The 26,923-nt window shown below is 47.0% G+C and overlaps 1 protein-coding gene across 5 annotated transcripts in view; it reads right to left on the bottom strand.

Annotated features, from left to right (window-relative positions):
* The window catches only part of SCAF11 (SR-related CTD associated factor 11), an 867,779-nt gene extending 848,290 nt beyond the window's left edge, over positions 1-19,489 (bottom strand). For 2 of the 5 annotated variants that reach the window (XR_015295546.1, XM_086919088.1), the window contains exon 1: positions 19,332-19,482. The gene's annotated coding sequence lies outside the window, so the exon portion shown is untranslated. Of the gene's footprint in view, positions 1-19,139 lie in introns of all 5 variants that reach the window. The other 3 variants (XM_086919086.1, XM_086919087.1, XM_086919089.1) reach the window with 3 other exon arrangements.
* Between the last annotated feature and the right edge of the window lie 7,434 nt (positions 19,490-26,923).

The following is a 26,923-nucleotide window of genomic DNA, read 5'->3' as shown; positions in this document are numbered from 1 at the left end:
GTAACCTGTGCACTACTATAGGTTTTGGGGCATGGGACCTGATTGGGATCTCCACTGTTGGGGATCTATGGATACGGGGCAATATTCTAACATTTGAGCAACTTCAGGCCCAGTATGACTTCGCTCCTATGGAGCGATTTCGATACCTGCAAATACGCCACGGCCTGGTGATGATTTGCCAGAGTTCACTCCACTTGAGGATAGGCTTCTCACGGAATACATGCCCAAAAAAGCGACCTTTGTATACCGCAAGATAATTAATAATTTACCTGACCCTACCTTAAAACTAAAAGACTCGTGGGCCAAAGAGGTGGGAGAGTTAGATGAGGCAGATTGGCAGACCGCGCTTTCTTCTCCCCGAGAAGTGGCTATACCCTCCAGACTAAGGCTCGTACAACTGAAGATATTGCATCGTGTCTACTACACTAGGGTTAGTTTACACGCGTTTGGAAGAGCCACACACAAGTATTGCCTAAGAGGATGTGGGGAGGAGGGGTCATTCTTCCACACTATCTGGGATTGCCCCTTAGTGGCCCAGTATTGGGCCATGGTCATGAGGACTATGTCACAGGTGGTAAAGGTTTTGGTGACTCCGGAACCTAAGTGCTGTTGATTGAACATCTGGGAACCGAATGATTTAACGCACTCCACACAGGATTGGATGACACTGGACATAATGTATGCTAAAAGGAACCTTGCCAAACTCTGGGGATGCCCTACGGTGCCTGCGATCAAAGATTGGTGCAGCGACTTAGACTTCTCAATGAGGGCGGAGAGGGCTGTGTACCTGAATCGGAGGTCTCCACGGAAGTGGGTCCGACTGTGGGGTGCATGGAACGAATATAGGGGTAATTTGTGCGAACCACCGGTTCTGGAGAGCGAGGATGACTCGGAGTGAGGGTGTCAGGAACAGATAATGCTGTTATGGGTGATTCCGCTATCATGGTTGTATGTATACTTATCAGCTTTATTCTCAATTCACATGTCTCTAATGCTGATCGCTGCCTATACATTGTAAGATTACTGTATGCCCTATGGTTATATTGAGAAAATAATTAAAAAGGTTTCAAAAACTGTAGATTTAATGCATGTTTTAAGATTTTATAAGGATTATTTTTGCATACGGTTGGGCTTGTGTTACACTCTCCTGGGTGGGGGGCCCTTAGTCAGCAGCAGCTTGTAGTGGTGTGATCCCTGGAGCAGCTAAGTCCTGCTCTCCTGGGATCCGCTTACCTGTCCAAGCATGCCAGAATTCCACCCTAGAACCCGCCCGACCCACTTCACCAAAACATTAAAAGTAGTAGGAGCTGGATGAAGGAACATACCATATGGAATCTTATACCTGAAAGGTGCCTCCTTGTGCTCCTATGTCCTGAAATCAAAGGCTACACAGTCCAAGTCGCTACTCTCCACTATATTCTCTATGCAGTCCTCCTGGGGCTTGCTCACTCAGACTCTCGCTGCCTCCACAACATTCTTTGTCCGATACAAACATCAGCAGTAAGTACGTGTAGCCCTCAGGTCTCCCTCGTGTGCCACACTTGTGATACTACGCACTCCTTTTTATTCCACGTCTGTTCTCCTTTTAATACCACCAAGCCATCACTCACAATCAGCTCTCACTCCGACTTCACATTCTGCCAACCCCACCCATTCATTCATCACGAGGCATCCTCTCAGAGTGTACCTTCTTCCTACGCGACCCAGTTCTCTCACTAACCTCTCTGAGTGCACAGTATTCCTACGACTCGCATTCCTCACTCCCCATCCTCTCGAGTGCACATTCTTCAAATGCCACCCAGTCAGCACTCACCATCCTCTGAGTGCATCTACTTCTACACTGCCTCGCAGTCCTCACTAGCCATCATCACCGACTGAATCCCTGAATTTCTGCAAAGCTTCATCTCACAGGACAGGTGTTCAGTTACCAGAGTAGGCGCAGGATGATGCACTCAGCTGCTTCCCGTCTAGGAGACCTCTCCATGTACATACTATTATGGCAGATTGACAACCCCCTTACTGAAACCTGCACGTGTGGAAGTACTCCTAAATATGGTTTGAAAACAGCCACGCATTTTTGGATGAACAGTTAGAAATTAAAGTTTCAGAGTGGGTTCCGGTCACACCGCTGACCCTATTGTCCATGTAGTTTGTTGACCCGGAAGTGTCAAGATTGGAGCCAGAATCTTACCCTCCTGTATACCAGAAATGTGCCCTCCTGACCCGGGTCATGGAAGTTGCTTTAGTCAGTGCTCGCTGCTGAGATGTGGAGAAAACCTTTTGGGTACGGGCCTCAATGTCTGCGGGGCCCGTTCACCCTTTCATCCTTCTGAAGTCAATCCAACCCCATTCCGCCAGGTATTAATAGCGCCAGCAACGTCCATGGAGGAAACACTAGAAATTAACTTTCCTCTCAAATGGGGCACGGCCGTTATGCGAACACGATTCCACTCTGTAAAAGGTGTTATTGTTGTAATATCCACTGTATCAGGTCCTATCTGTACCGTGTACAGTATAGGTCATTTCTGGTGCCTGCGTTCGTTGAGCACAGCGCTCTATCACTCCGAGGCTGCGGCTTCTTCGCGCTGTAATTAGCCTCCAGCTCCTATTCTTTTCTGTTTTTCTTTTTTCTGCTACCAAGTAATGTCGCTCACATTAGGAAGATCAGCATTTGGAGGCGGGCAGCGCACGTTCAGTAGGAGGTGTGGGGACAGACGTGGTCCGCTGAAGGTGGCGCGACCTGCCCTGGGTGCTGCGGTGTCAATGTGGAGCAATTACTCAACCCGTTGGGTAGGGGGTAGACTGAATTTTCAATTGTGCGATTTATTTGAAAGCGAACAGTACTTTCAGTCAGACCAGCAGGGTCCCGTGTGAAGAAAGCGGGCTTTCACCCAAAAAAACAATTAAGAGTGGTGAGCACAAACCAAGGGCAGTTAATGCTGTAATTCATCACTATTCACACAGGTCCCTGTGGGGGGGAAAGGTAGCCCCCCCCCCCCCCCCCCAAGTTAATCACCCGACCTACAGTCGGAACACTACTATTGTTTCTTTTCAAGTGCTGATTGCAATGAGTTAATTATTTAAGAGAGGGTTGTGACTTCACTCTGGTTTTTGGCAGGCATGCTGTTTTGTTATGCTTTAGGTCTCCCGCAGGACGCCCAGCAGTGCTGATGGTAGCAGCCGGTCTCTTCGAAGTGTCCTTAATGGCGGATGGACTCCTGGCACACATTTATGAAGGAGTGTGCGCGCCCGGTGCATCAATGACGGAATTTGTTGTCAGCGTTATGGGTGAAGATTACATTTTAGGCAGCATTAAACATACGCACGTCGGGAGGAACCAAAGAATACAGATTGCTGCTGAGCTGTGTGTGAAGGAGGGACTGGCGTCCCTTGTGAGGGTTACCGGATGACTAGCGGCAGTGAAAGTGAAACCGAACGCTGTGACAGGATGACTGGCGGCGGTGGGGCCAAAGTGAAACCGAACGCGCTGACAGGATGACCAGCTGTGATGCGGCGAAAGTGAAACTGAACGCGGACAGGATGATTAAAAACAAGATGGCTGTGGACAGTCCCATGGACACGCACATGCTGTCTGCTATGGACAGATGGCGAGAGCAGCCATCTTTGTCCATGCAGACACGTACACGTAAGGCCACGGGGAGAATAGATTCCAAAAAGGTCCTCTCTGGCGAGAGCAGCACATGCGCTGCTTTCGCCAGGCGAAACCTAAAAAACCTTGCCGATACAGATGTCGAGGGCCGCCGATTTCCCCATATTCATCTTAAAACCTGCCACTGCGGCGAAGGTTTCCAACTCGGTGATGCAAGCAGGAAGCGCCTTTCTCGGATCTTCAAGTGTCAAAATCACGTCATCCGCATAGAGGCTAACGGTGTGAACATACCTCCCCATCCGAACGCCCGTCGCATCTGGGTTCTGACGAATCCTCTGAGCAAACGGCTCCATATAAAGAGCGAAGAGTAGCGGTGACAGCGGGCACCCTTGTCTGGTGCCCTGCTCTATCGCAAACTTTTGGGAGTTGCAGCCATTCACTCTCACCACTGCAGATGGAAATCTATAGCAATTGAATATCAGGACGCGAAATTTCTCTCCCATCCCCATTTTGCATAGCACCTTCTCCAAGTAGGGCCAGTGCACCCGGTCGAACGCTTTCTCTGCGTCAATAGAAAGAAGCATTCGCTCCCCAGAGATTCGGGAGGCCTTTTCCAGGATATGCACCACTCTTTTGGTATTGTCAACCGTTAGCCTACCGGGAATAAACCCCGCCTGGTCCGGATCTACCAGCCCCGGCAGGTGAGGTGCCAGACGCGCCGCAAGCATCCCGGTGTACAGCTTGAGGTCTACGTTCAAGAGTGAAATCGGCCGGTAGGAATCGCACCTAGTCCGATCTTTCCCCGGCTTGGGGATAACAGACACCGTCACCTGGAGTAGTTCCGGAGGGATAGCCCTCGGCTCAGAAAACGAGTTGAAGAGGCGCGTCAACAGCGGCGCCAATTCGGGGCAGAACGTTTTATAGAAAAGCGGGGTGTATCCGTTGGTCCTGGGGCCTTCCCATGTTTGAGTCGTGAAATAGCCGTGATCACCTCCTCGATCCGAATTTCCAGTTCCAAGTATTCTGCCTGCTCAGGGGTAAGGGAGGAGAGATCAACCGAATCCAGATAGTCAGCCTCGGCTTGCGTCGAGGGAGACGCACCCGCATATAAGTCGGCGTAGTACCGACGGAACCCGTCCGCAATCTGACAATCCTCTGTGGCTGTTACTCCACTGGAAACAGATAGCTCCTTCACCCGATGTTGCTGATGCCTTATACGAAGCTTATTCACCAGGAGCCGGCCGTACCTGTCACCGCCAGTGTAGTACGAGCGTTTCAGGCGTAGCGCCGCATATTCTGCCCTATCCATGTCTAGTGTAGACAGGAGTTTCCGGGCGGCTTTGAGTTGCCTCTAGACTCTTGGGGGCCCCGGTTCTCTGGTGCACCTGCTCCAGCTCCCTCACCTTGCACGTAAGTTTGTCCCACTTTTGCTGCCGTTCCCTATTCTCTGCTGAGGAAACTGCGATAAACTCACTGCGGAGTACCGCCTTCAAGGCGGCCCACTGTGTCGCTCGAGTGGTGTCACCATTATCATTGTGCCGCTGATATTCGCCAATCAAGTCTCGTATACGTTTCACTACAGATTGCTTGTGCAGGAGAGTGTCCCTAAGGCGCCAGACCCCTCGCGAGGGAGACACTGGTGGTAGTTGAAAAGTGCCCGTCACCGGGGCATGATCCGATAGTGAGAGAACCCCTATTTCAGAGGTCGTGGCTAGCTCATAGATCGGTCCTGTCACCAGGAGATGGTCCAATCTCGCGTAGGGCTTGTGCTGCGTCGGCAACTAGGCGTGGGGGCGTCTTCATCCGTCGCAGTAATTCCCAACACTCCGCAAAACGTTCTGGAGGGACCGGAGCTGATGTAGAGTCCCGTTCCAGTGAAAAATGAGCCGAAAGGGGTGGCCCCAGGAATACTGCGTGTCATGCTCTCGCAGGAAATGGGTGGCTATTTTGAATGCCTTACGTTTCTGCAAGGTGATCGTTGACAAGTCCTGATACAGGGCCACCTGATGACCCCGGAATCGCAAGGATTGCGGTCGCCGTGCCTCGCGGAGACCCCGTTCTTTCATTGGGAAGTCCGGAAGGAAGGCCAGAATATCCGGGGGTGGTGCCGAGGCCTGTCGCGGCAGGCCCACTCTGTGCGCTCTATCAATTCTAACTGGGAAGTCTCCAGGTTCGCCCAGTATTTCACGAAACAGGTCCCTAAGATAGGCGGCTATGTCATCTCCTTCTTCTTTAAATGGAACTCCTCGCCCCCGAATGTTATTGCACCTAGACCTGTTCTCAAGGTCCTCTGTGTGGGCCTGGAGGTCGATCTGTTCTCTGAGCCGCAAGACCTCCTGCTGCAAGTGCGTGATCTCATCTCGGGAGTGGCCGGCCTCCTCCACAGTGGACACTCTCCCCCAGGGAGTCAACCTCTCCTCACCTCACCTCACGGACCTCCCTGGCCACCTCCTGCTTCAGCGTCTGGAAGTCCTCCCTGAGGGAGCTGAACAGCGACTCCAGGAAAGATCTGGTTACCGGGGGTTCCCCCCCCTCTGCGCCTCTTGAGTTGTTAAGAGGGGCTCGGGGCTGGTTGACCCCTATCCTGCCTCGGGGGACCCCTGCCCAGCATTTCTGGCAGGGTGCAGTCGCTTTTCTTACCCCCTCTGGTGCCTGACATCGCGGGAGTAGGGAGGCGCGACAGAGGGATGGCACCTGCCAAGGTCTGCGCTATGCGGCAGTGCCAGGGGCCGAAATGTCCTGCAAAGTCCGGGCACCACGCACTTCCACGGGCAATGCCGCTCAGTCTCACTCCAACCCGCGGGCCCCCAGGACAGTGAGAGCGTCGGTGCAAGGGAAGCTATAGTGGTCCGCCTCTAGCAAAAGGTCGTCTCAGCTGCATCGCGATGTAGGAAGAGTTCTTATGGCGGTGGCGGCAGAGTAATCCACTCCCCTCCGTGGGCGAACCACCGCGTGCGCAGGGTTCCGGTCACTTCTCCAGGCTATCGCACCCGCTGGTTTCGGGGCTTCTCCCCGCAGTGCGAGGGTGTGAGGTGTCCCAGCTGGTCTCTCTCCCGGCCTCCGTCGGCCGATTGTAGCACTGTGAGTGTAGGGGTGCTCCACGACCCAGAGGGGATCATCAGGGGAGTTCCCGCCCCGATGGCTGGGCAGCGGCTCCATAGGGAGAGGGCGAGCAAGCAAGGGCCCGCATCCGGTCCAAGCCGCGGGCTCACGCAGCAGCTCTGCGGGTAGGACCACTCCAGGGCCGGGCCACGGTGGAGGTCAATCGTCCTGCCTCCGGTCTTCGAGGTACCAGCAGGCGCCCTTCGGCTCAAACACGGCCTCGCTCTCCGAGCGGGGCCTCTGGAGAGGGGACGGAGGGCGTGCAGAGACAGGCCTTCCGCGCCGCTTGAACCCCAGTCCGGCGTAGCGGCCCTACTTCGGCTCCTCCCCCGCCCAGCTCAGACTGGAGCGCCGCTCGGTCCACTCAATATCTCCTCTTCCCCACCTTCCTAGCGGTTCGTGCTGGGCTCGAGTCTTTCACTCAGATCCCGTACTGCCTCTAATGGTGTTCCCGGCCGCTCCGGCAGGCAGCGGCCTCAGGCCCTCCGGGTCTCCGCCTGCCCCCTTGTATGTCCACGCACCAGGGACCTTCTAGCGATGCACCGCCGGGTCCGCAGGGCTCCGCAAGGTCTCAGGCAGCGCCACTGTGCATCCGTTAGCGCTAGGTGTCGGGTGCCGCTCGATCTGGGGGAGATCAGCGATGTAGAACAGCGCATGGGTCCCGGGATCGCGGGAGCTCACAGAGAGAGCATCCTCTCAGCCCGCCATCATTGGCCACCCCCCCCCCCCGCCCCCCCCCCCCCCGAGCGATTTTTAGTATTTACTTGACCTTGCTGGGCAGTTAAATTTACACTGGAAGGAATAGGTTCTCTGTTCATTCAGAAAGTGAATGAGCAATAAAAAGGCCATAAAATGTTTTTTGTCTTGACACATTCGGTCTGTTCAAGGACAGAGGTCAAATGTCAGTGTCTTTTTACTAATTGTTGCTTATCTGTTTCTGGAAAATGTTTGTTTACTTTTCTTTCTCTTATTATAGTTTGTGCTTTTTGTCAAGTGAATTATCTGACAATTTAACAAACAAAAGGCTGTAAAGTGGCAGGTTTTTTTCTAACACTAAACAGATTGTAAATGAACAGTACAGTTATTTCAAAATATATCAGGAATTATATAAGAACTTTTATTTGTAATTCAGAAGTGTGATGCAAATATTTACATAGGAACAAAAAATCACCTGGTGATGTGCAAATGACAAATATTTGCAGAAACTCTATTTCCAGACAATGTACACTATATGTTTGTGTTATTATTTATAAAGCGTGACAATTACCTGAAGGTGTCCCTAACGCTAAACCACTAATTCTCTGAGATCCAGGCTAGGCTATCTGGGATTATTGAGTGAAAAGCCAAGTTTTAAAGCCTCTCCAAAAGGTGAGTAGGTCCGCTGCATTTCTCAAAAAGGGAGGGGGGGGGGCTCGTTTCAGGCTTTAGCTGCACATACAACGAAGCTTTTCCCTCCCCATGTGGATTTTTTAATAGGTGGCAGTCACCAGCTTGGCTCCTCCAGAGTGCAGGGTTCTACTCTGTGTATACCATTGTATTTTCGGTTTTAGAAAATCAGGTCCTATCTATCCCGTGTAGTGCCTTAAACACCGTCCTCAGAGTTTTAAAACATACTCTATGCTTGACTGGCAGCCAGTGAAGTTTCTTTAATTCCTTAGAAAGAGATGCAAATTTGGGCGTGCCTGTAATCAGCCTTGCGGCTGCATTCTGTAGCATCTGCAGTTTATTCGCAAAGCGTTCCGGAATACTTAAATACAGGCTATTGCAGTAGTCCAGTCTGGACAGAACGAGGGCTGTGACTGTTCGCTGACAAGATATAGGCAGAAAGGGCAGTATTTTATTAATCATTTTGATTTTTTTTTTTTTAAATGGATGGAAGCCACAGCATTGATTTGGTCCCCAAAATTGAGTTTCTCGTCGATAATGACTCCTAAGTTCTTCACTTTCCTAAGTTCTTCACTTTCCTTACAGGAACAGGAGGTGATCCCATATCTTTAGGCTACCATCTAGGGGTCCAGAAGTTAGGGTCATTACCAAACAGGATGACCTCGGTCTTCTCAGAGTTCAATTTTAGACAAGTCTGTGACATCCATTTTCCAATTGCTACCATGCAGTCATGGAACCGGTCTTCAATTCCTGATTCTGACCTGGCCGCAAAGCCACCACAATTTGCGTGTCATCAGCTTATGAAGTCAAACTGAATGATCTGATCAGGATAGCTAGTCAAATAAAAAACATTAAAAAGAGTGGGACTAAGGGAGGACCGCTGGGCTACTCCCCACGACAGTGAGAAGTGTTTAGAATTAAAATTACCCAATGACACCGTCTGAGATCTGTTTGACAGAAAAGATCTAAGAAGGTCATGGGCTTTACCTTGGATAACACATTCAGCCAAACTGTCCATCGGAACATCATGATGGACAGTGTCAAAGGCAGCGGACAGGTCCAACAAAGTCAGGGCAGCTTTGCCTCCCCATTCCACAGCCTCCCTGATCTCCTCCGTAGATTTTATCAGTGCAGATTCAGTACTGTGCCCTTTTCTGAACCCAAACTGAGTTGGGTCCAGAGCGTTTGTCCCAATTAGATAAATACTGAGCTGTAAATTCATATTTTTCCTCGACCAGTTTTGCTGGTAACGGAAGGCGAGATATGGGTCGGAAATTATTTGGTTCCTTTGGATCCAGGTTAGGCTTTTTCAGTAGTGCCAGTATCGAAGCCGATTTCCAGGGGCTAGGGAAGAGTCTGACATCAAACATTGTATTAAACAATTGAGTGAGGATTAAAGCTGCAGGCACATGTACCTGTGTAATTATTGAGACTGGGCTGGATCATAGGGGGATCCTGATCGGGTGGAGAGAAGAAGCTTTTCAGTATCTGTTGTGGACAGATCTTTGAATTATCGGGGAATCAGTAATTGGCAGCCTTCCCTCTTACCGCATCCTGCCTTCCTCAGAATTAGGGTGACTGAAATTTAAGAAGATAGCTTCTACTTCATTCAAAAAGAACTTGGCAATGTCGTCGCAGAGTTTCTGACTTGCTTCGACTTTTGTCATGGGGTGGGGGGGCGAGATCAGACTTGAAACAGTTTTAAAAAGCTCTTTCGTAGAGTTGTTTGCCACATTAATTTGTTTAGTGTAGAAGTTTTTCTTTGCTTCCTAGAGCGGTTTGTAGATAGATAGGCTTTGTCTATATTTCTGTTTCTCCTCTTCCAAATAAAATTTTCTCCAAATTCGCTCAAGAAGCTTACAGGAAAGTTTGTCTCCTCAGGTCTTCTGACTACCAGGGGGCTGTGGGATTTGTTCTTCTCGGGCGTATCATTCTAGCTGGGGCTAGCATATTACAGGCAGACTCAACCCAAGATGTGTAATGAGCGACTGCTTCTTCTGGGTCTGCAGGTAACTGACCGATAGAGGCCAAAAGTACTGCCTGCAAGTCTGAGCTTTTAATAGTATTCCAAGATCTGGATCTTAGGGCCTTTCTCTTACCATTAGACTTGCATCAAGGAGAATTTCAAATTGAAGTCCCATATGATCCGTCCAGGTCAAAGGCAGTATGCCCGTAAACTGTAGATTGGGATGATTTGAGAAGATACCATCTAGAGTGTGTCCTGCCAAGTGTGTAGGGCTCGTCACCTGTTGGATCAGGTCAGCACTTCTCATCAGGTCTGTGAGGGCTACTGCGTCAGAGTCCACCAATACCTCTAGATGGTAATTAAATCCCTAGGATAGTGAAGGAGTCTGAGCCCATCCCCTCTTCCAGCAGGTTCCCAATGGATGATGTGGCGGTGCGTCTGGGTCCTGAAGGTCTATATACCAGGATGCCCTTAAACGTGTGGTGACTTGTTAATTGGAAGCCAAAGGTGAGTGCCTCACAGGCCAAGTTAGAGGCTATATAGTTTTAAAACCACTACTGGAAAATGTTTGGGCATTTCAATGTAAAATCTGCCGATTGCAAATGACAGTGTCCTGCTACTTTATGCATGTATTTATTAAAAGTGATAGTTTTTCAAACAGGAGTTTAGAAACATTCCTGCTCCTGCACGGATGACAATGGGGTTAATGAACTGGGGCAAGTCAGTAGTCATGTGTATCCTATATATGTGGCTAGATTTGTATTACATAAGGAACAAAAGTTTAGTCTATTAAACCAAACAAGAAGTTTCCGTACAGGAGACAAACTGAACTCACATATTTGAAGGTGCGCTCATATATGATAAAGAAGAGAATGACGTCTCAGTGAATTAAAATACTTGCCCAGGATCACATTTTGAAACCAGTATATGGGCCAAGAGCATACTAATTAGGTCGAATTGATTATTTAAGTCACTAGGCCTGCAGGTCTAGTAATATTTTGGGGATTTTTCGAGACCTGTCTTTGCAGTGGTTCCCAGCTCATTTTCCCTGCAACTGTGCAATCAGCTCTTCACCGGGTGAGCATGTGAAGGGAGCCGTTATTGTGTGAGACAATGTGGCAATGTGCAAGTTGGCAGTTCCGGTGTTATGCTGAGGCTGGAGGCATAACCGGGGGAGGGCCTGCTGTTATGTTTTTTCTTTATTGCACTTCTTGGTCCCCAGTTTGAGAGAGTCCTGGCTTCAAGTGTGTCTGGAGTTATTGAGGAACTGAGCTTGTCAGTCTGCTAGGTGGGATGAGAGTCGTGATGGTTTTGTAAAGATTTCAGCAGCTTATTTTGAAGATGGTGCAGGTTGGCGAAGGGAGCTAGTGTGGTACCACCATGTAGGTAGGATGGATTTTTGGCGGAATGTGCTACAACATGCAGGATTCTAGTATGGGGGAGTCAAAGTGAGATCTGGGAAGCTGTGCAGCAGGGTATGACAGTCAAGTCTGAGGTCACTTTCTAGGGGGAATGGTTTCAGGTTATCATGAGAGAGCGGGTAGAAGGATGCCTTGGTTTGTGTTCTTAGAAATGTGTTCCTTCAGGATAAAATTGGTGCCGCAGTTGACATGGCACAGGAGGCAAGTTAGCGGTTCCATTTCATTAAGGTTCATGTCTATGAGCCAGTATTGACTAGTTCCTGGTACAAATCATGCCTTGGCTGGTTGAGCTTAAGGAAGGTGCTGGGCATCCAGGTTTGAATGAGGTGCAGGCCGTGTTCGAGTCACTAGATCTCTGAAATGGAAGAGACTTTGAAGCAGAGTGATGCTGGTGAATTTTGATGCTGGTATCAGCGAGTCGAAACTCAATGGTTTCCATATTGAGGATGAAGATAAATGAGGACAATTAGGCACATGTATATTTAATAGCACAACTTTCACATGGGCTATGAGAAACTGACATTTAATGTTTCTCAAGTAAAAGACTAATCATTTCATTTAAGTGGATTGTGTGCCCTTCCAAAAAGGGTATGCCAGACATTGTGGAGTTTGCGACCTCTACTTCGGCATCTTCTATTGAATCCACAGGGAGCAGCCCCGTTGACCCTATCACAACAGGGGTATGTGGCAAGCCAGATGAGGCTCCCACATTCATAACGCAGCCTAAAAATATAAAGAATGCCTTATACAAATGCTGTTAAGCCACGGCAACTCGAAATGCATAACCGAGGGGCAGAGGTGATGCCAACCATCAGCAGATTGGTGCAGTGGGAACGGGACGCGCCTTCTGTTACGACAAACACAATAGCCATGTTTACCTTTGATGCGGTAACCGAAAGCTCCTTGGTGAAGGCTGAGCTTCCACAACTAATGTAGCTTTATCAAAACAGTGTTTTCTTAAGTTTAAACCAATTCAAGGAAACTTAACACTAATCTCTTAGGTATATTATAGAATTTTAAGACCGACACACTACAACCTGGCTGTCCATATCCCCCAACAGAGGTCCCTGAACACGAGCCTCTTTACACAGCTATTTTTTTCAATGGATAGAAGTTGGCTGCCAAACTGCAAGAAAAGGCCAATGCCTAGCTGGCGGACATGAGGATGGTAGCTAGGATCAATTGGGAGGTTAACATCTGGAAGGAAATTTCAGTTGCATAGATGAAGTTCCAGTGTATGCAGACAATCTTGATATCACCTAACCACAGACACAAACATACACTTTAAAGATATACATCAGGTATATCATATGCTTGAATCCATGTGGGTAACAATGGCTCATCTAAAATGGCAGTTAAAGCGGAGAGCGCTTCCTCCAGATCGATGCAAGAACAGCCTAAGAAGATTCAGATTTGCAATGGTAGGGGTGAGGATACCATGCTGGAAGGCCACGAGGCAAGAGGAAACTGGTCTAAATTAGCTCAACTAGACAAGGCAGGATAGGATATGAGAATAGTGACTAAGGAAACACAGGAGAAATGAGCCACAATATGTAACTGGCTCTAGCTAACAAGGATAATTTGAGAGGGCTGACAGGCAAAAAGCAGGCACATGGTAGTGGGAGTAGGGACCTGGAGTGTAAAGGCAGGGACAAAACAGTTTTATAAGAGTGTTCCATCATATGAGAAATGTGCTGTTTAAGTAGCTCCATCAACTAAGAGTTCAGCTGGACTACTTAGTGTCTTGATGCATTTATGGTGTCCATCCGAATCAGCACCCTTTCAGCGTATTCTTGCCTTAAATGTGGGGGAGGAACCTCAGGCACTCAACCTTACTTAGTTGAGCTAACAGCTAACAGCAGATTAAAAGAAATCTCCACAAGGCGGACAACATTCACCGTAGACATTTCTTCCACTACAACAGCCTCAAGACCTAGAAACATGGCTCTTCCAAACAGCCCCATCCTCCCAATGTACGAACAAAATCATAAATTGTTTCTTATGATCCATTTATGTGCACGGTTCTGCAGTTCCTTGGATTTGCATCACACAATTTGCAATACATTAAACAGGAAAAACCAAATCTGTTCATGTCCAGAACTATCAATTGCCAACATATATACACCCACATGCATCAACCTATTTAGGAAGTGCAAACGGTGCGAATCAGTAAATTCGGACGTTTGCACTTCCTAAATAAGTTTTTGGGATGCATCATTCATTTTTGTGAAATTCGCTATTTTTAGCGATTTCCAAAAATGAGATTGCTTTTAAGGAATCGCAAATTTGCCATTCCTTAAAAGCAATGCATGATTGTTTTTATAATTGCGAATTAGCAATTAGGAGGTACAAATTACCACGAGGTTGAACCTTGTGGTAATTTGCGAAAAGTTTTGAAAATGCTCAAAAATGCATTTTTTACACTTTCATGTTTCAGACACATGTCCTTAGGACATGTGTGTGTGAAACATGCACTTCAAATTACATTTCTGGGGTGCAGGGGGGGTCCTTTGGACCCCCCTCTGCACCCTTGGAATGCATTAACAAATTGCGATTTTCAAAAAGGAAATCGCAATTTGTTAAAGCCTTCCCATTGATCCCTATGGGCCTTTTGGCCCATAGGAATCAATGGGAATTACGAATTCGCACTTTGGAATTCGCATAATATTTGCGATTTGGTAAAAATTAAGATTTTTACCGAATCGCAAATATTTTGCGAAAATATACATGCATCCCATTTTGCGAATTCCAAATTGAGATTCCCTATTTTTCGCAATTTGGAATTCGCAAAAGGCCAGGATGATGCATTTGGCCGATAGGTCCCAGTGAAGGGTTGAAAGGACTGTAGAGACCTCTGGGGAACGACCATTATGGTAACTGCTAAGCTTGACAAACCCCTAACGGAATGTGGGTCCTAGTACATTATTTCACTAACCTCAAGAAGAAAATCTTGGCTAAAGTGCTGTGTACTCATATTGCCACGGTGATACTTTCGGTAGGGTGTGTTGACCAAAATGGCCTTATACCAGGCAGAAGCTCTAGGGATTGCCTTCGTTGGATGCGCTTGGCAGTTCCAACTAACAGTCCCAACGAACTGTAGGGTGACACCACACGTCTACTGATAAATATAGAATGGGCCTTTGATGCTGTGCACAGGTCCCATCTCCTGTGTCCTGCAAAAAATGCAATTTAGACCTAAGTTTAAGAAATGAGAATAAAAATTCCTCAAAAGAACTTTTTAAAATCGTCAAAGAATTGTGCAACCCAACTAATCTTTCCCTACATCTTACCCCCTCACAGGAAAATTGTAATAAGCTCAATGACTTTTTCTGCGAAAAAATTGATACCATCTACGCCTCCTTTCCAAATCACCTGACCGAAATCCATGAACAGGATGTACCAACCGTTGCACACACCAGTTGCCATGGTTTCGGCCCGTTCTCAGAAGAGGAGGTAGAAAAGGTTATGCTTGAGGTCAAGTCGGGTTCTCCACTTGACCCTTGTCCACATCACATTTTTTCCCAATTAACTCCTGTAATATGTCCAGCAGTTACCAGAGCACTCAATCTCTCCCTTAGTTCTGCTGAATTTCCAGATTCATGGAAACAGGCCCTAGTCACCCCTTTAGTAAAGAAGGCTGGAGCAGACGTAAACAATCCGGCCAATTACAGACCAATATCCCAGCTACCTTACTTATCAAAGGTTCTGGAAAAGTTAGTCAACAGAAGTCTGTCCACATTTCTTGAAGCAAATGGCCTGCTGGATGATTCACAGACAGGGTTCCGGACAAACAACAGCACCGAAACTACACTCTTAGCGGTGACAGACAGTATCAGAACCAGGGTAGATCAGGGTAGAACAGTCGCACTGATACTTCTTGATCTATCAGCGGCTTTTGATACTGTACCCCACAACCAACTGTTGAACATCCTGGCAGAGAAAGGAATACTGGGCAAAGCATTGGGATGGCTACAATCGTTCCTAGCGGATCGAACCCAATCAGTACGTTTGGGTGACTACACATCCCCTCCACGACTCATAAAATATGGAGTTCCCCAGGGGGCGTCATTGAGCCCAACTTTGTTTAATGTATTCGTCTCCTCGCTGGCAAACATTGGCAAAAAGTGGGGCGTAGAAATGTGCTCCTATGCTGATGACACTCAGCTGATGGTCACCATTGATGGAAATGATGACTCCAAAACTAGACTGACGAACTGTTTGACCGAATTAGCAACTTGGATGCAGGACCACTGTCTTAGACTAAACGCCGACAAATCCGAAATCTTACTGTTCGGCAGAGGCACACAGGCCTGGGATAACAGCTGGTGGCCAAGTGACTTGGGTTTACCTCCCAACCCCACTGCTAAAGCAAAAAACTTAGGTATAATACTGGATAGGGATTTATCCATGAAATCCCATGTTTCTACAACTTGTGGAAGGAGCTTTGGACTTCTGAAGTTGCTTAGACGTGTCTTCCCCTGGGTGCCAACGGATTGTAGGAAAACCTTAGTCCAGTCACTACTGATGAGTAGGCTGGACTACGGTAATTCTCTGTTTGTAGGTATGGCGGATTATCTCTTTTCTAAATTACAGCTGGTTCAGAATGCCGCTGCCAAAGCCATCTGCAACAAAAGAAAATTTGATTCAGCTAAAAGTTGCATGCGTGAACTTCATTGGCTCCCAATGCGGCAACGAGCCATCTTTAAGCTGTTGTGCATTTCTTATAAGGTACTCCACGGCACAGGCCCCACCATCCTACATGACAGGGTCAGATTTCATAAACCTTCTAGACACCTACGATCTATGACGTTAGGAAGAGCAGTCATCACCCGAGCTCGTACTGTCAGGATGGGAGAGCGGGCCTTCTCTCACATTGCGGCAACAAAGTGGAACGAGCTACCCCCCACAATTAGAACAAATGACTGCTTTGTCTCATTTAAGAAACAACTGAAAACATTCCTCTTCCCCAGGTCAGATCAATAATTTTCAAACAGAGCCGATGCCAAATCACTTGCAATGTTCTTCAGCGCCGTGATGTCCTCCCAGGATGAATGTTTGCGCTTTACAAATAAATAAATACAATACAAATACAAATGGGTGTCCATACTGTACATGGGCCTTTGGGGCCCAGGGTCGAGTAAAATGAGCCGTATCGCAGGAATTCCCTATAGAAATAGGCACTCGACAGGGCTACCCACTTTCCCCCCTATAGTTTGATCTAGGAGCCTCTGGCAACGCTCATCCGGATGAATGCTAGACTCAGGGAAGGTGGGAGCAAAGGATTGTGTTTTACTATATGAAAATGATATGCTCCTCTTCATTCAGAGACAGCATCCTGCGGCTCAAAGTTTCTGACGACATATGGGGGAAGCATTGGTGCTCAAAGTTAAAAAGGGCAAGTCATCACTGGTACCCATACGAGGGGCAGTAGATCGGGGAGGAGAGAGATTCTGGTTTGCGGGTGGCAGACAATAGTTTCCGCTATCTAGGCATGACTGTGGCCTTCACCCAACAGATACTCAATATTGCCTGAGTAACCAGTTTTCTTTGGGTGGGAAAAACACGTGAGTGTCTTGTGAGAATTGTAGACTATTTGTTTGAGGTGGGGTAAGACTGGGAAGGTGTTAAATTGTACTATTGGACCTCACAGCTGGTGAATATTAACTACCGACAGGACAGAGGAGACCCCGCTCATAGTCTGGAATTGGAGCTGATGCACCCATAAGGTGTATAGCAAGTCCCCACCTCACCCAAGTCCCCATTAGGTGCAGGTATTCAGCTCTCTGCCATATGAAATGGTCTTTGGCGAGGGACATGGCTGGCGGAAACAGCAAGTCATGCAGGATGTCATATTAGGGACCTTAACGGTATATCTACGTCGGAAAACATCGGGGGGGGGGGAGGGGCAAATCCTATCATTCCAGGAGCGAGCGGTTGAATTTTATCTATACTTCTCTCATTTCTATAGGTACCTACAGCTGCAACACGCTCTGGAAGGCTACATAGAGAAATTGGGCACCCTCCCGGAATTCAACCAAAGAGATGTAAGTTGGTAAAAGCTGACCTGGGAAGGGAGGCATCTTCCGCTTATACCAAACTGTAGAAGTTAAGATGCCGTACCCACTAACGACCCTCAGGGCAAGGTGGGAGGAGGATAAGGAGTGGATTGGGACGAAAATTGCCATATGTGCTTTGGCCTAATTCAAGTATTTCCACCGGATCTACTAGGCACCAGCATGACTGTCATATGGGCCAGAGAGTCTCCGGTGTTGCCACTCCTCGGGTTCCCTTAATCACGTACATGAGGAATGGCCAGTTGCACAAGTGTACTGTCAAGAGGTCAACAGACTGGGCAGGCATTTAGCTCTAAGATCCAAAAACTATTCTACAGAGGATCATGGAAACAATGGGGGGAGTCCTGTGCCACACAATGTAATTGCTATTGCTTACGTGGTGTTTAAGAGAGACTTGGCTATGCACTGGAGAGGAGAACAGGCCCACCACTGCAGGAATGGGTTAGGGGCATAGACTGATGCCCGCCACTGCAGGAATGGGTTAGGGGCATAGACTACTGTGCTAAAATGGAAAAACTGGTATTAAAAGCACTAGGTGTCCTGGGTGTCTGTGAGGTGAAGTGTAACGGTTGGAGTAGGAGTTGAGCAGCAGGTAGGCAGGCTGCTCCTGGTGGGGGTGCTGTACATGGATTACCATCCTGCAACTAAGACTGAATACATAAGATAAAACGACACTTCGGCTACCTGAACATCATTACTACATATCCCACCGAATCATTAAAGGAAATGGGCCCGGACGCGTGATAAAGGACCTACGCTCGGCCCATCAGTCATTCACACAAGAGGGACTCGCACTTTTCAACAATGTGTGTATCCAAATGACACTGGAATGGGGATTATATTTTGCTTCTACAGCACTAATTGTTTCTATCCTTACTGTCTGGAAATAGAACGTAATGACCCTGAGGCCGGCGTTATATTTGGTATTGTTAACACTGATGTGCAAAATTAATAAAATGTTATTTAAAATAAAGGGGGGGGGCACATACGACAATGCTTACATGTCCGTCTAGGAGCGTGGCTGATTTGTTCCCCGCCCCTCCCACTTCTGACTGACCACGCCAACATGTAGAAATTCAAACGTGTTAAGAGTAGTGCAGTCAAAAAAGTAAAAGGAATATGCAGTAGAATGTTATCTTCATTTAACAAAAATGTCGCTAACACGTGTGAGTAAGGTGTAATGTGGCAAGAACTCAGCTAGCTGTACACCCTGTATCTGCGATACCGATATGCGTACACTACAACACCAATTCAGGAGGAGAAAGGAAGTGATCAAGATGACACGTTCAAGCGCACGTACTGATAACACCAGATTATTCTTGTCGACTAAAGCGTGGTCCTTCTGAGGGTAGATGCAGGCTGGTTAAACCGTGGAAGTCGCATCCCCCTAAAAAATCACTTATTCCAAGGAAACCTGGAATAACACGTTTACACACTGCGGATGCGCTTACAACAAATATTTGCAGTGTCAATGACCCCATTTCCGACCTGTGGCCAAAGGCTAAAATTAAGAGATGAAGACGACGGTTTCACGCACTGACCCGGCTGCGGACAGTTCTCAGATCATGTTAAATACATACGGAGGGGTACGCTTAACGCATTTGGCAAATCACCACGGCCGCTGACCGGGCCAGGCCTGCCGCAGTGATCAGTCGGAGAACGTGAACGCTGTTTCTTGTTGATCGGACCTGTCGAGAACGCAGGATTTCTGTCCGGGTAGGTACCTGTGCCGCGCATCGCCTTCTGTCGATTGAGAAGATTCCGACTCTTACCTTTTCCGGTTAGTGAGCGGCATCCGAGGCTGAGGCAGTTTACAAGACCGCTGTCGGCGAGGACACTTCCGCCGACGACAACCACCCGAGCAGTACTCTGCAACAAGAGCACATCGCTTCCTGCGTCCCCTCCAGCGTTTTTTTCCCCTGTGCAGTGCGTATCTGGTGGGGCGCTTTCCGCCTGCAATAGCCACCCGGGAAGTATTCAACGTCACGTGCTCGACGTATCGCTGGTTCTCTTCAGCTGCAGTCTCCGTGCTTTCTTTGTCGTTCTTTGCTTTTCCATGTGCCCAGAATGTCGAAGGCCACAATCTCTCGTGCGCGTGCGAAAGCCCACACTTTCACCAAATCTTGAAGAACTCAACTTTGGAATAGTTGTGTCTCTCTTATCCAAGGTTCTGCAGCTAGCGCCAGTCCTAAGTAAAATAGGATGGAGGGAAGGCCCGGGGGCTATAATTACGATATGTAATTCACTTTGATGTCACAGGAAGTGACGTCACAATAAGCAGTTTCACACTATGGCTCACTTAAAATTTATTTTGCCTATTTTACAAAAACAAGCTAAAATTAGTATGTTTAAATGTGAAATTAACATTTTAGTTTTGTACGTATGTTTTCCACCCAAATTTGTAATTAAACTCAGAAATGTCCAAAAGGGACAGCAGTTTAAGAAAGAGGAATAGAACTAGCTATTACATCTTTTAACCACCTTTAGAGAGTAAACTTAATGTGCTGGGTGCATTTTTTAAAATACTAAAATGTTGTAATGTCATTTCTTGTCTTCCTCCTTTTCACCGTCTTCCCTCTTTGTCCAGCCTGAGTATATTTAGATTGTTATATGATGTCGCAGAATGTGGGGTGACTCGTTAGTCAGTTGACTTCAGGCTGAGCAGAAGGAAGCTGCTCCTGGTAGGGCCTTTTCACCAACTTACTTACTGGCCTACCTACACCATTGCCATCCCGGAAGGATACAAGATCATCCGTAAGGACCGCATCAAGCAAACAGGAGGAGGCATCGCTATCGTCCATAAGAACTCCATCCGCATCTCAACCAGCTCAGACGTCAACCTTGCCAGCGCCGAACACCTCCACTTCCAGATCCATACCGACCCCAAGACCACACTCAGAGGCACCCTCCTCTACCGGCCTCCAGGACCCCGTGCACAATTCAGTGACGACATCACTGACTTTATCACCCCACACGCCCTCCCCTCCGAGGACTACATTCTATTGGGAGACCTCAATTTTCACCTGGAAAAGAGCAACGACAGCAGCACCACCACCCTTCTGGACAATCTTGCCAACCTCGGACTCAAACAACTTGTCACTACCCCCACCCACATTGCAGGTCACACACTCGACCCCATCTTCACCTCCAGCAAACATGTCTCATTCAGTCACACCACAGCTCTTCATTGGACGGACCACAGCTGCGTTATCTTTACCTACAATAAGACCACAATCCACAACCACCCTCAACCTACCCTGCGAAGAAACTGGAACAAAATCACCATCGACCAGATCTCCTCATCTCTTCTTCTAAACCCCCCCGCCCACTCCTCAAACCCCGACCAAGCAGCCATTAACCTCACCCAATGGCTATCCAACAGCGCCGACATCCTAGCACCGTTGAAAAAACGTCAAAGCAAACTAGGCAGCAAAAACGCCTCTTGGTTCAACAATGATCTTAAGAAATCGAAGAAACTCTGTCGCTCCCTCGAGAAGCCCTGGAAAAAAGACCCAAACACCAGCAACAGGGACGCCTTCAAAAACGCCACCCGCATACACCACCAACTAATCCGATCTGCCAAGAAAGCCGCATTCAAAGACCGACTAGATAACAACGGCCACAACAGCAAGGAATTATTCAACATCGTCAAAGAATTTACCAACCCATCAGCCAACTCCAATGACATCACCCCCTCCCAAGCCCTCTGCGACTCCCTAGCTTCCTTCTTCCACAACAAAATCGCAGACATCCACAACAGCTTTGACAACCGACCCGGAGACCAACCCACCCAACCTTCTGCAGGACCTTCACCCCCCTTGAACATCCTTAACGACTGGAACTCAATCTCCACTGAGGACACCATCCGCCTGATGAACTCCATCCACTCAGGATCCCCAACTGACCCATGCCCTCACCACATCTTCAACAAAGCAGACTCCATCATACCACCACACCTCCGAGATGTCATCAACTGTTCCCTCAACTCCGCCACCTTCCCGGAAAGCTGGAAACACGCAGAACTCAGCGCCCTTCTGAAAAAACCCACAGCTGACCCCACCGAACTCAAAAACCATCTCGCTTCTTCCATTCCCGGCCAAAGTCATCGAGAAAGCTGTCAACAACCAGCTCGCCACCTTCCTCGAAACCAACAAATCCCTCAACCTCTCACAATCCGGATTCCGAGCCAAACACAGCACTGAGACCGCACTTATCGCAGCAACAGACGACATTCGAACTCTACTGGACAATGGAGACACAGTCGCCCTCATCCTCCTCGACCTCTCCGCTGCCTTCGACACAGTCTCTCATAGCACCCTTCTACAGCGCCTCAGAAACGTCGGAATCCAAGGAAAAGCACTGGAATGGATCGCCTCGTTCCTCACCGGAAGAACCCAGAGAGTCCGCCTCCCACCATTCAAGTCAGAGGCCTCTGAAGTCATCTGCGGCGTGCCACAAGGATCGTCACTCAGCCCCACCCTCTTCAACGTATACATGAGCCCCCTTGCGGCCATCGCTCGCCAACACAATCTCAACATCATCTCCTACGCTGACGACACTCAACTGATCCTCTCACTCACCAAAGACCCTAACACCGCCAAAACCAACTTACACGAAGGAATGAAAGAAGTAGCCGAGTGGATGAAGCACTGCCGTCTGAAGCTGAACTCAGACAAAACAGAAGTCCTCATCTTAGGCACCTCTCCCTCCGCCTGGGATGACTCTTGGTGGCCCGAGGCCCTTGGAAAAGCACCCATCCCGACGGACCACGCAGGGAACCTGGGCGTCATCCTGGACTCCTCACTCTCGATGACCAGACAAGTCAACGCCGTTTCATCATCTTGCTTCAACATTCTTCGCATGCTCAAAAAAACATTTCGCTGGATCCCCACCGAAACTAGAAAAACGGTCACCCATGCACTGGTCACGAGCCGCCTGGACTACGGAAACACCCTATACGCCGGTACCACTGCAAAACTCCAGAAAAAACTCCAACGCATTGAGAACGCTTCAGCCAGGCTCATACTAGACATCCCGCATAAAGAACACATCTCTGGTCACCTGAAAAACCTCCACTGGCTCCCCGTAAATAAAAGGATTACTTTCCGCCTCCTAACCCACGCACACAAAGCACTTTACGAACTTGGACCCGAATGCCTCAACACACGACTGTCCTTCTACACCCCCTCCCGTCAGCTACAATCCTCCAACCAAGCCCTTGCCACTGTACCTCGCATCAACAAAACCACCATTGGAGGTAGATCCTTCTCCTACCTGGCAGCTAAAACCTGGAACTCACTTCCGCTCACCTTCGCCTTATTCAGAACCACCTAGCATTCAGAAAGCAACTTAAAACTTGGATATTCGACAAGTAATTCCCCACCCTTCCTCAAGCGCCTTGAGACCCTATGGGTATGTAGCGCGCTATATAAATCTCTTGACTTGACTTGACTTGACCTCTGTAACTGATCCATCTAATAAACTACAACTTGGAACCACTACCTGGACTCCTATGTACATCAAACTACGACATTTTGGCGACGATCTGGTCTTCAAACCCTGTGTTTATTCAAATTCTATGGACCTACAGTTCAAGTAACCTTCCTACAGCAACTAAGAAACTAAGTAACCTACTAATACTACAACTACATTGATGAACTCAAGCTCAAAGTACCTACGTATTTTTCTTCTAAAGAACTTGGCAGCCCCAGCCCCACCGGTGACTATTTCACACCGGTCAGCCTCAACTCGGGCGTGCCAGTTTTCCACCTCACTTAAGCTTGGTGAGTTACCCACTGCTTGTATTTTATGATGTTATATTCGTTCTGCATCTTTGCTATTACTGGCCTCTGTGTTCCTAGCGCAGTGAAGGCACATGTACTTTGTCTCCTGATGCGTGCTAGTATATCTGCCCCCTTTCATTTACAATGGCTCATACAATCAACTGCGTGTTTGCCTTGCCCTGTGTCACACTTGTTATCCTGTGTGTCATTCTGGGAAATCGATTTGCTCGTTTTGGACAGTGGCCATGTAATTTCTTTGGGAGCTTTATCTAACATTTAAAGGCATGGGTTTTTCCCCTCACTTCGAGCAGGTTGACGCCTCTTTTGTGCGACATGTGGCATGTTTGGGCTAATGTTACTAATTGGATATATCAATTTTTTTTTAACTATGCCGCGCTTTACATATCCATAGTTCAAATTGTAACTGTCACCCACCTTCAACGGTCGCCTTCCGTCTTACATCATTCCTTGCCTCCACGCGCAACAAAAGAGGAGCTCCTGTGACGTTCCTTCATTTTTTCCACCTTCCAGTAATGAACGTGCCTAGAGCCTCTCGGCACAATGTCTAAAAACGTGCCACCATTTTGGGATTGTCCCGTCACTGTATATTCACTATGATGTGGCTTTACAAAGATTCCTGTTTGCCAACCACCTTTTTTAAACATTTTGTTGGGGCTTCAATAAAGTTCAGTACGATGTCGTTGTCGTCGAGCTGCCTTCAAGGGGACTCATGTTTTTTCGTCACGCAGCAATTAAGGATTACACTCCTTCATTTCATACATTTGTTGGAGTTAGAACTGCATGCAACATTGACTCCTTGGCCTTCACTCAAATGTCTACATCGGCACTCCATCTCCAACTTCTTGGTGATCTTCATGCTATTGCTTCTCTTCGTGATTGTGGCAATTCGGCAAGTTTTGATATAGTATTTTTACAACCAAGGTACTGTTCTTTTTTTCTTTCAAGCCTCAGCACGCCTTTTCACAATTACTGACCACGCTGACTACTTTTATTTTATTTTAATATTTTCTTGGGACAATAATTGTTTTCGGGTGAAACATCGCTCACCACATCCTAAGACTTTCATGCAGACCACGGTGTCCACTTTATTTATTTCAGCTTATTTTTTTCTTTGGACACTGTTTCTTTCTCAGTGTTTATAGGTTTCTAATGTTTGAATATTTTATTCTTCATTCCCTTTGGGTCAACGGTCAAATATGCTTCTCTTGGGAGTATCTTTATTCTTTATGCAGGAGTGATTACAGATTTATTGCGTTTATTTTTCTCTAACTTGGTCATCATTGGTGCATACCAACATTGCTTGCAGTTATTTTTTATATAATTTTTATGAATACTAAGCAAGCCTTATTTTCTGTGTGGGAGGTTACATATACTTAGTTATACTTGTTCTGTCATTTTTATTACTTTTACCTCCTTTTCGTACACATGTACCCTGCTTTTATGCATGATTTACTGTTTATATTGAGTTTACTTGCATGATTACCCATGGTATTTTAATTGCTCTGGGGTACCTTTTACAGTTTTAGGCCGAGTTTCTATTATTCTGGTTATTTATTCGGTCTGTTGCTTACATTGCATTTTTCAGAGATTTATACTGTGCAGCCTCATTGGGTTTATTTCATTCTTGGTGTACAATGTTTACACTTTACAGTTTTAGGCCTAATTCTTCTTCTTCTGATTTCAGTTGTTACAGACTTACTGCGCAGTTCTTCTATTTTACTTCTTGCCCTTTATTTCTGGGTGTATGTAGCCGTACAATTTTGCTTTTACTATGTTTTTGAGGATTGCCTACTTTCAACCTTACACGCACGTACATTTTCTTTCTTTTTTTAAAAAATTTCTTTATTGGATTTTTTCCCCATTTTGTTCAAGCAGAACAGAGCACATAAGATAACAGCAACAAAAGAAAAATACCAAGGCATTTCATCACAGGAAACAAGGGTCAGAAAAAAAAAGCATCACAGGGTAACATTTGTTCGCAATCAGCAGCAAAGAATAGAAAAGAAAGAATACAGGGAGAAAAAACAAAATACTAGCAGGATATTTAATATACCCCAAAGAATTAATCCAGCTCCCCTTGAATCCATTGCCGAACCGGTGCCCAGATCTTCATGCCTAAAGCTCTTTTTTTCCGGCCCTTCGTTCTATATATAGCCGCTTCTTTATTATAAGTGGCTAAGAGACCGGCTCGCCAAGTGTCAAAAGAAGGGGGGACTGGAGTAATCCATTCTTGTGTGATACATGCCCGTATCAATAACATACAAATGAATAATAGATTTTTCTTCCCATCTGCAAGTGTATCAGAAGTTACACCAATTAGAGCTAGTTCCCCTGTCAGAATAACTGTAGACCCAAACAATACTGCCAAAAATGTCTGGATAGCAGAGAAAAATAAAGATAACTGAGGGCACAGAAAAAACAGATGCAATGCATCAGCTGCGAACACTCCACATTTACTGCAGGGTGTACCTGTAGTAGTCCCCCATTTGGAAATTTTTGAGGGCGTATAATATAGGTAAAATATGGCCATATAGTACTGTGAGTGTGATCTGGCAGTTCGCCAGAATAATAGATTCCCCTAACTGAATAGGATCACTACCCAACTTTTCAGCCCATCTCCTTTGGTGAGCCTCTATATCGTCTAGGCATGGAGAGATAAGTAAGTTATAATAATGTCCTATCGATTTTTTGCTAAACATGCTGTCAATAAGAGGAATCCTCCGCAAGCCAGAGCGTTCCTGTACGGATAGAGTGTTGAAGAAACTATGGACCTGCAAATACTTAAAATAGTCATTACTTGTTAGAATATACTTAACTAGAAGCTCAGAAAAAGAGATGAGCTGATCATTCTGCCAGAGATCACCCACACAATGAATTCCGCAGTTACGCCATCTAATCATAACATAGTCTTGAAAGACAGGGGGAAAAATGCGTGTTGCTGAAAGAAGTGTGTACAGCAAAATTCTACGAAATCCCTAATTGACGCTTAATTATTCTCCATGCCCCATACGCTGCTTTCAGAATCTTGAACTTTGTTTTTTTTTAAATAACTAGGCTGTATGTTTTTAACCAGACATCCACGGCACTCCTCTCCCAATGCAAACTCATATATTGATGGTGAATGGCTCATTGGGATCCGTGCCTTTTCGTTAATTATCAGTGGACCAATAAACTTTATTACAGCTGCAAGATAATAATACAAAAAATGCGGGATACCCCACCCTCCCCTAACCTTAGGAAGCATCATCTTCTTATAGGATCTACGCTGGCGTTTATAACCCCACAAAAATCTAGCTGCCATCCTTTCTAATTGTTTAAAGCAGCTAAGGGGGAATTTGAGAGGAATTGTTCGAAACATATATAAAAATTTGGGGAATATCATCATTTTTAAAATGTTATTCCGGCCGTATAGGGATAAATGAAGATGATCAATGCGCTTGAGGGGGGAATTTGCTTTTTTCAGAACCGCGTTTAGGTTTAACTCTGGAATAGCAGACACTGGAGATGTAATTTTTATGCCCAGATATGTCGCTACTGCCACTGTTTTAATCTGTGAAGGC

The sequence above is a fragment of the Lissotriton vulgaris genome, chromosome 1_1 (assembly GCF_964263255.1).
Source record: "Lissotriton vulgaris chromosome 1_1, aLisVul1.2, whole genome shotgun sequence".
Classification (NCBI taxonomy): domain Eukaryota; kingdom Metazoa; phylum Chordata; class Amphibia; order Caudata; family Salamandridae; genus Lissotriton; species Lissotriton vulgaris.
This window is presented reverse-complemented; position numbering and strand designations above follow the sequence as displayed.